The sequence below is a fragment of the Cebus imitator genome, unplaced genomic scaffold (assembly GCF_001604975.1).
Source record: "Cebus imitator isolate Cc_AM_T3 unplaced genomic scaffold, Cebus_imitator-1.0 Scaffold50, whole genome shotgun sequence".
NCBI classification, from domain to species: domain Eukaryota; kingdom Metazoa; phylum Chordata; class Mammalia; order Primates; family Cebidae; genus Cebus; species Cebus imitator.
Genome location: NW_016107365.1, coordinates 1,345,166 through 1,359,660, shown reverse-complemented (window position 1 = coordinate 1,359,660; position 14,495 = coordinate 1,345,166). Strand labels below are relative to the sequence as shown.

The following is a 14,495-nucleotide window of genomic DNA, read 5'->3' as shown; positions in this document are numbered from 1 at the left end:
TCTTAGAAAATGCTGTGCGTCATATATCACACAAGGAACAACTTCTTATTGTCAACTTCCTTAAGTGATTTCCAAGAGGACTTGGAAAAAAAAAAAAAAAGCCTACAAGACACCATCACATTCCTTGAGCTTTGGAGAAGACTTTGACGTGCTCAGATGAAAGAAACAGTCCTGTGTAATTAATGTAAGCCTGTGGACAACCTCCTAAGGTCTGATAGGTATTGTACCAACCCTGGCAGATGCAGAGGAGGCAGCATGAGGTATTCCAGCCCTGTTTGCAGCCAGCCTCAAGAAAAGTTAGATAAGCCCCAAATCTATTGTCACCATTTCCCCACAAACAGGGCAGAAATGAAACCCAAACCAGGGCCTCTGCTGAGAACCTGGATATACAGAAAGGCTATGATCATCTTTGGCCCTGGCAAAGCTACTAAACTGCCTCAGTTTCTCCACTGGGACCAAAGATGGAGGCAGCTTGGAGCAAATGCAGTACATTTCTATACTGATACTATTCTCTACAGGTATGCATCCTTGCTCACACCCCAGCCCCCTCCCTCCTGCCCTTGGTCACTCCATTCCAGGGGAATAGTTAGGACTGGTCAGCCCACCAACCCCAATATCTGTATCTCTAAGAAATGGTGGTGGCCTCTTTCCTCAAGAGGAAGGAGGTTGCTAAGCAGCCCCCATGGCCAGATTCTATCTGCCTCTTCAGGTCCTGGGTATGGACCTTTTATTGCTACATCCATTTTCTCGGCCCATCCCATAATCCTTAGGCAGGTAAAAGATTTCATATTATACAGAAATACAAATAACATGGCCCAAGTGGTCTGCCTCACTAAATCATGCTAAGCTAGTTAGAAACACAGATAGCTCCTCTTACCATCTTAACAAGTCCTGCATTAAGACCAAAGCCATGCCAATTACTTTTCTGAATTACTTGGGCCAGAGGCTATTATTGGGGAGATTGATTCAAGTGATGGCAGAGAACATGTCGCCCACTCAGGTAAACAGCTGCCAAGCATCAGAACGGGCCAGGCACAGGCCTTGGGACCACTGATTTTCCCAACCTTGATTTTATCCCAAGGTCACTCTGGACTTTGTTTTCTGTCTGCCTCACCTTCTTCCTTTGTGGTTAAGAACACTGGCTGCCTCCCAGCAAGGGCCCGGCTGAGGAGTCCCTAATGAGAAGCCTGGCAGCCCTTGAAGGGTGTCCTGTGTGGAACAGCACGTCCTTGTTAGCCCACATCCTCTGCCTCTCCTCGGAGACATTAGCAGCTCCCGCAGGCAGCTCAGAGGATGCAGACACCCACAGGCCTGTCAGCGCTGTGGGCCCCCTGGGGGGTCTGAAGGCCATTCGGTTGTATCGTCACTGCTCATAACCAAATAATGCTGTGCTTCTATTTCTACCAATAAGTAATTGACTTAGGATGCTTAATAAAAGCCAGACATCGTCACCTCATTGACAGCCCCCCAAGCACAGTGGTGTTCATTCCATTAATACTGCTGAGATTTTATGTGGAATTTGTTTTTGATGCAGGGGATGATGGAGAGGCTCGTGGCCAACAGAAATGGTTGGTGAAGACTTCTGCCCACCCAAGTGGTGGGGGAAAGTTCAGTTCTAGGCCAGTCTTTTTTTTTTTTTTTTTTTTTTGAGATGGAGTCTCACTCTGTTGCCTGAGCTGGAGTACAACTGAGCGATCTTGGCTCACCACAACCTCTGCCTCCCCGTTCAAGCAATTCTCCTGCCTCAGCCTCCTGAGTAGCTGGGATTACATGCATGTGCAACCATGCCCGGCAAATTTTGTATTTTTAGTAGAGACAGGGTTTCTCCATGTTGGTCAGATTGGTCTCGAACTCCCGACCACAGGTGATCTGCCCGCCTCAGTCTCTTGAAGTGCTGGGATTACAGGTGTGAGCCACCATGCCCAGGTAGGCCAGTCTTTTAACTTGCTTTTCTCCACTTGTCACCTTTGAGTCACTTAATATAAGTTGGTCCTCTCTTGGGCAAAATTGGACCATCCTTGGATCACAAAAAAATATTCCTGAAGGTAACCTATCAAACCTGTATCTGGCATTCAGTAAGAAACCACATTCTAATTACAAGAATATGATTAGAATCACATTCTAATCACCTTTGGCAACTCACAATCTCTTTCTCTCTTTCCTTCTCTATTGATTCTCCTTCAGAAGCACCAGCAACAGCCAGTCAGTCCTGGGAGCCATAACTGCATGAGTTCTTACATCACCATGATTACTGGAAAGAAGAGCGTGGTTGCACTCAACTCTATCCATGGTCATATGATCAGAGGCCCAGGAATAACAAATCCTGCCCTGTCATCACATCTGTTCCCTAAAGAAGGATTCCAGGAAGATACATGCAAGGTGCAATAGCAGAATGAGAATAAAAAATCATTTTATTAATTGCTGTCAAATGCCTGGTGTTTTTAAAAGAGCTCTGTTAAAAATACTGAATTGGCCAGGTGTGGTGGCTCACACCTGTAATCCCAGCACTTTGGGAGGCCAAGGCATGTGGATCACCTGAGGTCAGGAGTTCAAGACCAGTCTGGTCAACATGGTAAAACCTTGTCTCTACTAAAATACAAAAATTAGACGGGTATGGTGGCAGGCACCTGTAATCCCAGCTACTCGGGAGGCTGAGGCAGGAGAATTGATTGAACCCAGGAGGTAGAGGTTGCAGTAAGCCAAGACTGCGCCATTGCATTCTAGCCTGGGCGACAAGAGCAAAACTCCGTCTCAAAAAGAAAAAACAAAAAACTGAGTTATGGCCGGGTGCAGTGACTCACACCTATAATCCCAGTGCTTTGGGAGGCTGAGGAGGGAGAATCACTTGAGGCCAGGAGTTTGAGGCCAGCCTGGATAACACAGCAAGACCCCATCTCCGCAATAAATAAATAAATAAATAAATAAACAAATGCTGAAACCAATCAGTTCTGCTTGAGACCTTAGCAGGGCGTACAACCTCCCTGCCAAACCTAAATCTAGGAATTAACAAGCTCAGATGTGTTTACAAAGAGGTATAAAGAGGTGGGTGAACCTTCAGGGCCACCCAGCATGCTGTCATCCAGTTCCTTGGACTCAGCATGAAAGAGAAAGAAGTGACAGTTTAACCAATTCTACAGAATAAAGTGAATGAGAAAAACAAGAGAGAAGTGCTGGAACCAAAGATGGCACCATGGGGAAAAAAAGAGAGAAGTTTATTTGTCTTAAGTGAAAGTCCAAAAGTGGGCACTTCTCAGTTGATATGTCAGCCCCATGGAGTATTCACCAACCTGGACTTGCTTGTCTCTTGCTGCTCCATCACATTACCGTTGAACTACTGCTTCGTGATCTCGTGATCACGGTTGCTTGAGCTCCACATTTGACATATGCGTTAAGGAAAAACAAATAATCAGTTTTGCCATTTTGGAGGATGACTGTTCCTACGTGGTGAAGAATGATTTGGAGGAGATAATACCTGTTATCAGGCTATTGAAGTAATTTAGGGAAAATATCATTGCAATCTGGATTGCCTGAGCTCAGGAGTTCAAGGTCAGCCTGGGCAAAATGGTGAAACCCCACCTCTACAAAAATGCAAAAATCAGCCTGGCGTGCACCTGCAGTCCCAGCTACTTAGGAGGCTAAGGCAGGAGAATTGCTTGAGCCTGGGAGGCAGCAGAGGTTGCAGTGAGCCAAGGTCACACCATTGCACTCCAGCCTGGGCAACAGGAGTGAAACCATTTCTCAAAACAAAACAAAAAAGAGAATATTAAAAATTCCGGAACTGGTGATAAACATGAATCCAAAAATTCAGGAAGCACAACATATCCCAAAAAGAAGAAAGAAATCCGCACTTAGAGATATCGTGGTAAACAAAACAAGAAGGACAACACAGGATTTTGAAAAGTAGCCAGAGAAATCTGATAGATTACTTTCAAAGCAATGACAGTTTGAACGCAAATTTCTCAAAAACAACAATGGGCATTTAGAAATAAAGAGAAATACTATCAACTTAGAGCTGTGTGCTCAAAAAACTATCATTCAAGAATACCATTCGTCCTGATTCCAGACAATTTAGAGCGTGTACATTCTGTTACTGGCGGCAAATCCATAGGTGCCTGTCGCAACCTCAATTCTTGATTCCTCAGAAGAAAGAATTCAACAGAAGGACAGAAGGCAGAGTGAGAGACCAAGGCAAGTTTTAGAGCAGGAGTGAAAGATTATTTAAAAGTTTGGAGCACGAACAAAAGGAAGTACACTTGGAGGAGGGCCAAGCAGGCTACTTGAGAGAGCAGAGCACGATTCGGCCTTTGATTTGGGGTGTCATATGTTAGCACTCTTTCTGCATCTCTTCTCCACTGCTATTCTTCCCTGGGGTGGGCTGCAGGCATGCGCAGTGGCCTTCCAGCACCTGGGAGGGGCCACATGCACCGTGCGGTTACTGAGGCACGCATGCTCACTTGAGGCATTCTTCCCAGTTAAACTTCACTTATTTTGCCTCTTAGTGCACATACTTGAGCCTGCTCGCCTAATTCCTGAGAGCTTATCGGGAAGCTGCTGATCACTAGTTTCAGGCGTTTCTATCTGTTAGGAGGCTGCCTTTCCCTAGCACAGGCTGCAACCAATTATTATTTTAGAAAAACACTGTAACAACTGCCTGACCATTACATGATGGTCACCTGACATTCCTGGTTGGGGTTGTGTGAGCCCTGCCCTGCCCTGCTCATGTCTGACTAGCTACCTACTGTAACATTTTGACTCCGTCGCTCTCATTGAACACAACTAAAACAGTTGGCAGAATTCATGAGCAGCTATCTCAGGAATATGAAAAGTAAATAATAGATAACTGAAAGATTAAGGAAGGGTGCCAAAATTTTAAGATTTGATCTGGCAGTGAGTTTCCCATTTTTTCTTCCTTTCTAATATCTCCTGGCCTAGATTCAAAAGCAGCACAAAGCTGGGTGAGGAAAGAAAGAGCTCCAAGAGAAGCCCTCTTCTGCTGGTCCAAGGAGTGGGAAAGGAGATTCCTAAAAGTCGGACAAAATAGGAGAGAAACCCATTTCCTTTTTCGCTTTCTTCCATTTTCTCTTACCCATAGCAACAGAAAGAGAGGAATACTTCTCTCTGACCAGAGTAATTGTGATTTCAAGAGCATGGGATGAATTCCTGTTTCTCTCTCTCTCTCTCCCTCCCTCCCTCCCCCCACCCACCCACCCACGCACCCCTTCCTCCCATTGCTTGTCCTTGGATCCTTGGACAGAGATGCAGTAAAAGAAGTATAAAGCAGAACAGGGAAACGAAGACCCCAGATTTCTAGCCAGAAGACAAAGAATGGAGCCCCCAGTCAGCTAGAAAATGTTGCAGAAATTAAGGAGAAGAAAGAACTCAAGAGAGTAAACAGAAAGTGTGTGTAAATTCCAGGCTGTGTATGCATGGATCTGACCTTAAGCAGTATATTAGAAGCTTTGAGATCTCCAGTGTAAGGCAGACCACTTCCTAGGTCCCAGGCAGGCTAAAGTATCTGCTGGACAGATCCAGATAGTACTACACAGGCTTTGAAAACAGAAGGGACACAGGAACCACAGTGCACAGAAAGTAGGCCAAAACTTGAGATCTGAACCTAACAAGGTCAGCTCTTTTAAAATAAATCAACATTCTCCTTAAAATCTAAATCAGACCTAAAGTTTAATGATGGAGGAAGTTTACCACACAAAAAAATATTCACTTTTTAAAAATTCTAAGAGTGTCTGTTCATATCCTTCACCCACTTTTTGATGGGGTCATTTGTGGGTTTCTTTGTAAATTTGTTTACGTTCTTTGTAGATTCTGGGTATTAGCTCTTTGTCAGATGGGTAGATTGCAAATTTTTTTTCCCCATTCTGTTGTTTGCCAGTTCACTCTAATGATAGTTTCTTTTGCTGTGCAGAAGCTCTTAATTAGATCCCATTTGTCTATTTTGGCTTTTGTCGCCATTGCTTTTGGTGTTTTAGTCATGAAGTCCTCGCCCATGCCTATGTGTCCTAAATAGTATTGCCTAGGTTTTCTTCTAGGCTTTTTATGGTGTTATGTCTTATGTTTAAATCTTTAATCCACCTGGAGTTAATTTTTGTATAAGGTATAAGGAAGGGGTCCAGTTTCAGCTTTCTGCATATGGCTAGCCAGTTTTCCCAACACCATTGGTTAAACAGGAAATCCCTTCCCTATTGCTTGTTTTTGTCAGATTTGTCAACGATCCGATGGTTGTAGATGTATGGTGTTGTTTCTGAGGCCTCTGTTCTGTTCCATTGGTCTATATCTATAACCAATCCAAATGCCTATCAATGATAGACTGGATAAAGAAAATGTGGCACATATACACCATGGAATACTATGCAGCCATAAACAAGGATGAGTTTATGTCCTTTGCAGGGACATGGATGAAACTGGAAACCATCATTCTCAGCAAACTGACACAAGAACAGAAAACCAAACACCACATGTTCTCACTTATAAGTGGGAGTTGAACAATGAGAACACATGGACACAGGGAGGGGAACATCACACACTGGGGACTGTTGAGGAGTGGGGGGCTAGGGAAGGGATAGCAGAGGATCGGGGGATTGGGGAGGAATAGCATTAGAAGAAATACCTAATGTAGAAGTTGGGGTGATGGATGCAGCAAACCACCGTGGCACATGTATACCTATGAAACGAACCTGCATGTTCTGTATATGTACCCCAGGACTTAAAGTATAATCAATAAAATAAAATAAAAAATAAAAAAAATATAAAGAGCAAACCTGGGAAAGAATGACATTTTTCCGTGAAGACAAACTAAGATGCAAAAAGAAAAGATAAGTAAATAAAATTATAAATATATTCTCCCATTGTGTTACAAATACATAAATATATTTATAATCTATATTTAAAACAAAATAAAATTGTGTCATGTAGCAAAAGCGGTATTTACATGGAAACGTATAGCTGTGAATTATCCATGAATAGCTCATGTTTCTGCACAGCCTGAGTTCTCGGATTGAAGGCATCTACAGCCAATGCTTGCATACGGAGACATTTCAGGGTAGTAAAGCTTCGAGACATCTCACTTCCTAGAAATAATCCAAGTTAACAAAGATAAAGACATCTTGGGTGATGGATGCAACAAATCACCATGGCACGTGTATACCTATGTAACAAACCTGCATGTTCTGCACATGTACCCTAGAACTTAAAGTACAATAAAAAATAATAATTCTCTATATAAAACATTATGCTCTAGTAATAAAAAAAAAAAAAATAAAGACCTCTTTCTACTTTCCTGGAGGAGATTTACTTACATTCCAGAATGAGTAATCTCTCTCTCTCTCTGAAGGGGAGGATAGACAGATCCCAGAAGTTTTATACAAGTTTAGAGTCTTTTAATTTCAAAGTTCTTCTTTGGAAAGCTCCTCATTGCATTACAGGTACCATGATACCCTCACTGTTTCACTCCGTAGGATTAGGGCTTAGGAAAACAACACTATGAAGTTACTCTAGCTGGTAAGTATTCAACATAAGATATTAGAAAAGAACAGCAAAATGAAAGCAAGTAGAACAAAAGGAGGAGACATATTTCATTTAATTTAAGACACTATTGGTTTTATGCATTGTTTTTTATATATCAAGAGCAGAAGAGGGAAATTTTAGAAATTTTAAAAACTTATTTTTAGGCTTGTTTAGGTACAGTTTTATCAGCATAGTATCATTCAATTATTTTTCAACTTCAAGTTGTCAGTATTTGTGACTTTTTTACATATTATTTTCTGTGCTATTGAGAAAATGAGTGATGCAACATTTCTTAAAAGAGTGTGCCATGATTTTCTCAGGGATTTTGTTCCATTCTACAAGTTTTGATGCTGTAAGGGATCAGAATATGCCATTCCAAAATATGCCACTTTGATGTATTTTGAGCTGAAGTCACTTGAGAAACAGCAGGTAAGAAGAACTCTCAGACCACCTCCTTTCTACCTAAAAGCAGGACATAAGCTTTTGCATGAGAAAGGTACCCTTCCTATACCAGGAAGTTGTTTCTTATCACCAGAGGTGGAGCACTGACACCAAGTTTAATCTGTATAAAGAAACCTACTGAAATAACTCTTATCTTACATTAGTTTTACCCACATATTTCCTAGTCAATTTCCCAAATTTACCATCCCTAGCCCAAACTCCTCTTTCCTTTGTCTTGTCACAACTCCACAATTTTTTTTTCTTTGTTGAAATGGTATATAAGATCTCAGATCTATCCACTTCTTTGGATCATCATTTTTTTTTTTATGAGAGCTCCAATGCCATGTAAAGAAAGTAAAAAGTGAAAAGACAGGCCATAAGCTGAAATAACATATTTTCAAGACATATTACTAGCCAGTGACTAGTATCCAGAATATATTTTTAGTACTTCTTCAAATCAATAAAAAAGACAAAAAATCCAATAGAAAAATAGACAAATCACATGAATAGCCATTTCACAAAAGGGAAAACACAAGTGATAACTGGACATATTTTTAAATGCCTAAGATAATTACAAACTAGTAAAATGCAGATTAAAACACAATGAGATAGCATTTACACCTACTGGATTAGCAAAACTTAGGAATTATGACAACTCCCAGTGTCAAGAGAAAAATATAAAGTTTATCAGCGTACAAGAACTCTCATGCAATGATGGCGAAAGTGTAAATTGATGCAACCATTTGAAAAAATGTTAGCATTATAAGTCAGTATTTAACTTTTAGAGTGACCATATTAAGTAAAAAGAAACAAATGAAAGTAATTGTAATCATAGATGGCACTTTACCATATCTAAAATAATATTATTTTGGCAATATATTAAAATATTATTAATATTAACATGGAATCAATATTAAAAGAATTATTAATGAGATTTTTTTTCATAATGTCTTCAAAAAAATCCAGAATGCATTTTACATATTCAGAGGCTGAATTATCACTGGAACTCTTTGATCTCTCTTTAGCTTTTATAAAATTTACAGTTGAAAAAGTCATGTACATACTAAAATTGTTCCAAACATACTTAAAATTTTTCAAATAACTACATTTCAGTATTTAAATTAAAATTCATTAGAATTAAATTAAATATTCAGTTCATCATTAATGGTAGCTGCATTTCAAGTGCTCAGTAGCTACCTGTGGCTACAGTATTGAACAGCCATAGTCTTCAAAGTTGGACATTTACCTACCCTTTGCTATATTTGAATATGTCTCCCAAATTTTATGTGTGGGGAATGTAGTCCTCAAATTCATATGTTTATTAGAGGTGGGGCCTTTGGGAGATAATTAGGATTAGATAAGGTCGTCAGGGTGGGACCACCTTGATGTACTGACTGACGGCTTTATAGGAAGAGGAGAGACCTGAGCTAACATGCATGTGCTTGCCCTCTCACCACAGGATGCCCTCTGCCATGTTATGACACAGCAAGATTCTCACCAAATGCCAGTGCCATGCCCTTTGACTTCCCAGCCTCTAGAATCATGAGCTGAATAAACTTCTTTTCTTTATAAATTACCCAGCCAGTGGCATTCTGTTATAGCAACGTAAAATGAACTAAGACACCCTTTTGACCCATTAATTCTACTCCCGAACAAATTCCCAGTGTCAGTAGTTTTCTGCAAGCATCAGAATATCTGGAGGGCTGGTTAAGACACAGATTTCTGCATCCCACCTCAGAGTTTCTGATTCAATTTGTCTGATATAAGGTCCGATAATCTGCATTTCTAACTATTTCCCAAATGATACTGAAACTGCCCTAAATGATGTGTATGAGAAATTCTATTGCAGACTCTTTGATAGCAAAAGAATCAACCCTAATAGCAGAAGAATGGACTTTTGTAAAGTATGGTATAAACACACAATAGAATACTATACGCAATTGAAAATGGTATGTTGTCAAATGAAACAATAGGGATGAAACTTAGAAGTAAAATATTGATATTTTTAATAAAGGAGTTTCTAGAAGACTGCAGACAGTATGTTGCTCTTTTCATAAAACTCAGAAAGAAATTATATATTATGTGGAAATAATTTTTAACTCTTTTATTTTAAAAAACAAAGGAATAAAAAACACAAATTTGGGAACAGTGGTTGCCTCAATGGATAGAGGGGAGACATAAAGGTTAGACTAGATTCACAAATGTTCATTCAATTGTTTTGCTTTATAGCTTACATACATGTCATGTTATTTTGAAGTATCACATATGACACAGTAAAGAAAATAAAATCGAAAAATTTAAATTATGCTACATATCACATAATTCCAAATATGTTTTAAAAATTCGTGTATTTATAGATGCAAAGAAAAATTCTAGAAAAATAGAAGAATGTTCACAGTGGTTATTTCTGGGCTGTAGAGTTTGGATATGTTTTTTCTTTCTCCATAAAATATGTTTTCTACAATAAACATGCGGTGCTTTCTAATCAGACAAGTCTGTTTATTTTTATCTTCACCACATACGGAATTCAACTTGCTATTCTCAGTTGTTCTCCAAACCCTCTGTTCATTTCGGTACCACCTCGGTACAAACCTCAAAAATAACCTACTTCTATTATCTACAACATATGTCTTGGAGGCCTTTTTGTGTTTTTATTAGCGTTAATAGTAACAGTGATAGCTGACTTTCATTGAGTGCCTACTACGTGTTCTTGTGTTCTAAGTTTTTAATGAATAAACTTGGTTAATTCTTACCAAAAAAGCTAGGTACAATTATTCTTCTCATTTTATAAGCGTAGAAAAGGAGGTGTGATGCTTACTTAAGCAGTTTGATTAAGTTGCTCCTCCCAGGACATACCGCGAAGAAGGTGATTTCCCATCATTGGTATCAATGAAGAGGAAAGCGAGAGTTTGCATTTCATAACTAAGTCCTATTTTGCGGCACATTTTCTCAGAAATAGCTTGGTGATATTTTCTACATACCAACAAAACGTGGGGAAAGGACTCATGGAAAATTTATTAGATTTCCTGATCTGATAAATTAAAACAAGCAATTGTAATTACCGCCAATGACAGAACTTCCTGACCAAAATCAATATCTGTCTCAATGAGCAGTGTTTGGCTATTCTCAGTATAATCAAAACAAGCAGAAATCTGAATGATGTCAGCAGTGGTCAGGGTCAAAAAAGCCCTCAGCTTCCTCAGGCACCAGAGACTGCTGCAATTTGGTTCACCTTTCAAAGAAGAGAGGGCAAAGCCTATTAACTGTGTTATTCACTGTTAGAGAAAGTTATGTGACTGTTTCTCTCATTTTTCGTGTGGTAGCTATTTCATCTTTGATTCAAGATAATCAGTCATCAAAGTTGCAAAATACAATGGGAAATAGAGGTTGATTTTTTTTAAGCAGCATCATGGGGGGATACTGAGGCCCCCTCCATCCACAGGTTTTGCTTTTCAACCAAAAGTGGCCTGAGTCATCACCAAGCAATTTACCTCGTTTTATTTTAATAAAATCCTCAAATATATCATCTCCTCTACCCAAGCCAGCACCAAGGCCCGTAGGGAGCTTCATGTTTCTCCTTGTCTCTCTTTCCACCTTTCTTATACTTCAGTGATAATTTCAAGTCCTTAGAAGTACCAACTCCCTTCAAAAAAAAAAAAGCGTATTTAATTTCGTGTGGTGGTTCAAGCCTGTAATCCCAGCACTTTGGGAGGCCGAGGCAGGTGGATCACGAGGTCAAGAGATCGAGACCATCCTGGTCAACATGGTGAAACCCCGTCTCTACTAAAACTACAAAAAATTAGCTGGGCATGGTGGCACATGCCTGTAATCCCAGATACTCAGGAGGCTGAGGCAGGAGAATTGCCTGAACCCAGGAGGCGGAGGTTGCGGTGAGCCGAGATCGCGCCATTGCACTCCAGCCTGGGTAACAAGAGCGAAACTCCGTCTCAAAAAAAAAAAAAAAAAAAAGAAAGTAACACTTTGCTGGAAAAACCAAAATTATAAATCTATGACAGAAAACTTGGGTATATTTGTGGAAGCTGGCCTGAGCAGTGGGCTTTGGGTCGACCAGATTCAGAGTGACCATGGAGGCGGTTGAGAGGTGTGTTAGACCAAGCTGGTGGCTTGACTCAGCTATCAGGAAGGGCAGGACCACACCCCAGCCCAGTAGGTAAGGCCAGGGGATTCGTCTAGGCAGAGAAACCAACACACAAATAATCCTTCTCATTAGAAGAAAATCTAGAACTTAGGATGATCAATCACCTACAGCCCTCATAGTTGGTTTGAGAGAGCAGCTTCCTCTCTAAGTAAAGCCTACAGTCTGCCAAGATTTAAATAGAAAGGAACTAAGGAAAAAAACAAATCTTCAGGTGGAAGGAGCAGTAGTTATAGGGACAGACGTTGGTTCAAATCCCCTTTCAGCCACTCACCAGGTGTGTGAGACCTTAGGTTCACTCCCTGAACTCTTTGGGTCCCAGTTCCTTCATCTGTAAATACAAGAAAATGATCTATGCCATACATTTAGGGCAGGATTAAATATGACCATGCATATGAAGTGCTTAGTTCATGATAAGAATTCTATAAATAGTAGCTGCAAGGGTCAGCTGAATGAGGACTTCCTGTGTTGTACAACCCTAGAGAGCACCATTCATACAGAATTCAATGAGAACAATACTCGGTGGAGTTGTGCAATATGGCAACCCTGCAGCTAAAGCTGAGTGCTTATTCTTTTGCTGATACCCTCAGCCCTCACAGATACTCTATTCTCCACCAACTTTCCTTTAAAATGTTGGCTCATTAAAGGCCTTTTTTTCTTCCTTTTCCATGGCACAGCTGAGAAAGATTGAAATTTTCCAAAGAAATTCCACAAAGACCAATGAAAGATCCAAATATGAAATTAAGAAAACTGTGCCATTTGGCCAGGCGCCGTGGCTCATGCCTGTAATCTCAGCACTTTGGGAGGCTGAGCCGGGTGGATCATCTGATGTCAGGAGTTCAAGACCAGCCTGGCCAACATGGTGAAACCCCATCTCTACTACAAATACAAAAATTAGCCAGATGTGATGGCACGTGCCTGTAATCCCAGCTACTCAGGAGGCTGAGGCGGGAGAATCACTTGAACCAGGAGGCAGAAGTTGCAGTGAGCCAAGATCACATCACTGCACTCCAACCTGGGTGGCAGAGCAAGACTCCTTCTCAAAAAAAAAAGAAAAATTTGTCATTTGTAGTAATTTCCAAAATAATAAAGTACTTAGAAATAAATTCAAAGGGATGCAAAACTTGTACTCTAAAAATTACACAATATTATTGAAATAAATTAAGGAATCCCTAAAAAAGTGGAAAAACAATCTACATTCATGAGTCAGAAGACACTGTTAAGATGGTAATGCTCCTGAAATTTATCTACAAATTCAGTGCAGTTGCTATCAAAATTCTAGCTGCCCTTTTTGCTGAAATTAACAAGATGATCTAAAATTCATGTGGAAATGCAAAGGGTTCATAATAGCTAAAACAATTTTGGCTCTTTCCCTAAGTGGCCTGAGGTAATCTGTGAAAATGGTTCACTATTCACTTGATCCGGAGAGCCCCACAAAGTCATGCAAATCAAGAGGTTCCAATCTTTGTGTTCACTTTAAGAACACACGTGAAACTGCCCAGGCCATCAAGGGTATGCATATACGAAAAGCCACGAAGTATCTGAAAGATGTCACTTTACAGAAACAGTGCGTACCATTCCGACATTACAATGGTGGAGTTGGCAGGTGTGCCCAGGCCAAGCAGTGGGGCTGGACACAAGGTCGGTGGCCCAAAAAGAGTGCTGAATTTTTGCTGCACATGCTTAAAAATGCAGAGAGTAATGCTGAACTTAAGGGTTTAGATGTAGATTATCTGGTCATTGAGCATATCCAAGTGAACAAAGCACCCAAGATGCGCCGCCGGACCTACAGAGCTCATGGTTGAATGAACGCATACATGAGTTCTCCCTGCCACATTGAGATGATCCTTATTGAAAAGGAACAGATTGTTCCTAAACCAGAAGAAGAGGTTGCCCAGAAGAAGATATCCTAGCAGAAACTGAAGAAACAAAAACTTATGGCATGGGAGTAAATTCAGCCTTAAAATAAATGCAACTAAAGGAAAAAAAATTTTTTTTTTGAAAAAGAAGAACATAGTTGGAGTCTCACACTTTTTTATTTCAAAATGTCCTACAAAGCTACAGTAATGAAGACGGTGTGACACTGGCATATAGATCAATTGAATAGAATTGAGAGTTTAGAAATAAATATACACTGGCCAGACCCAGTGGCTCATGCCTATAATCCCAACACTTTGGGAAGAGAAGGCGAGCTTGATTGAGCCCAGGAGCTTGACACCAGCCTTGGCAATATGGCAAAACCTCATTCCTACAAAAAACACAAAAACTAGCTAGACATGGTGGTGTGCGCCTGCAGTACCAGCATACCAGCTACTCTGGAGGCTGAGGTGGGAGGATCACTTCAGGCCAGGAGATGGAGGTTGCAGTGAGCCGAGATCAT

At 40.5% G+C, this 14,495-nt stretch overlaps 1 pseudogene across 1 annotated transcript; it reads left to right on the top strand.

Annotated features, from left to right (window-relative positions):
- Positions 1-13,487: 13,487 nt before the first annotated feature.
- LOC108303682 lies at positions 13,488-14,067 on the top strand (annotated as a pseudogene). Its single transcript, XR_001824946.2, has one exon. The product of XR_001824946.2 is annotated as a 60S ribosomal protein L17-like (transcript).
- The last annotated feature ends 428 nt before the right edge of the window (positions 14,068-14,495 follow it).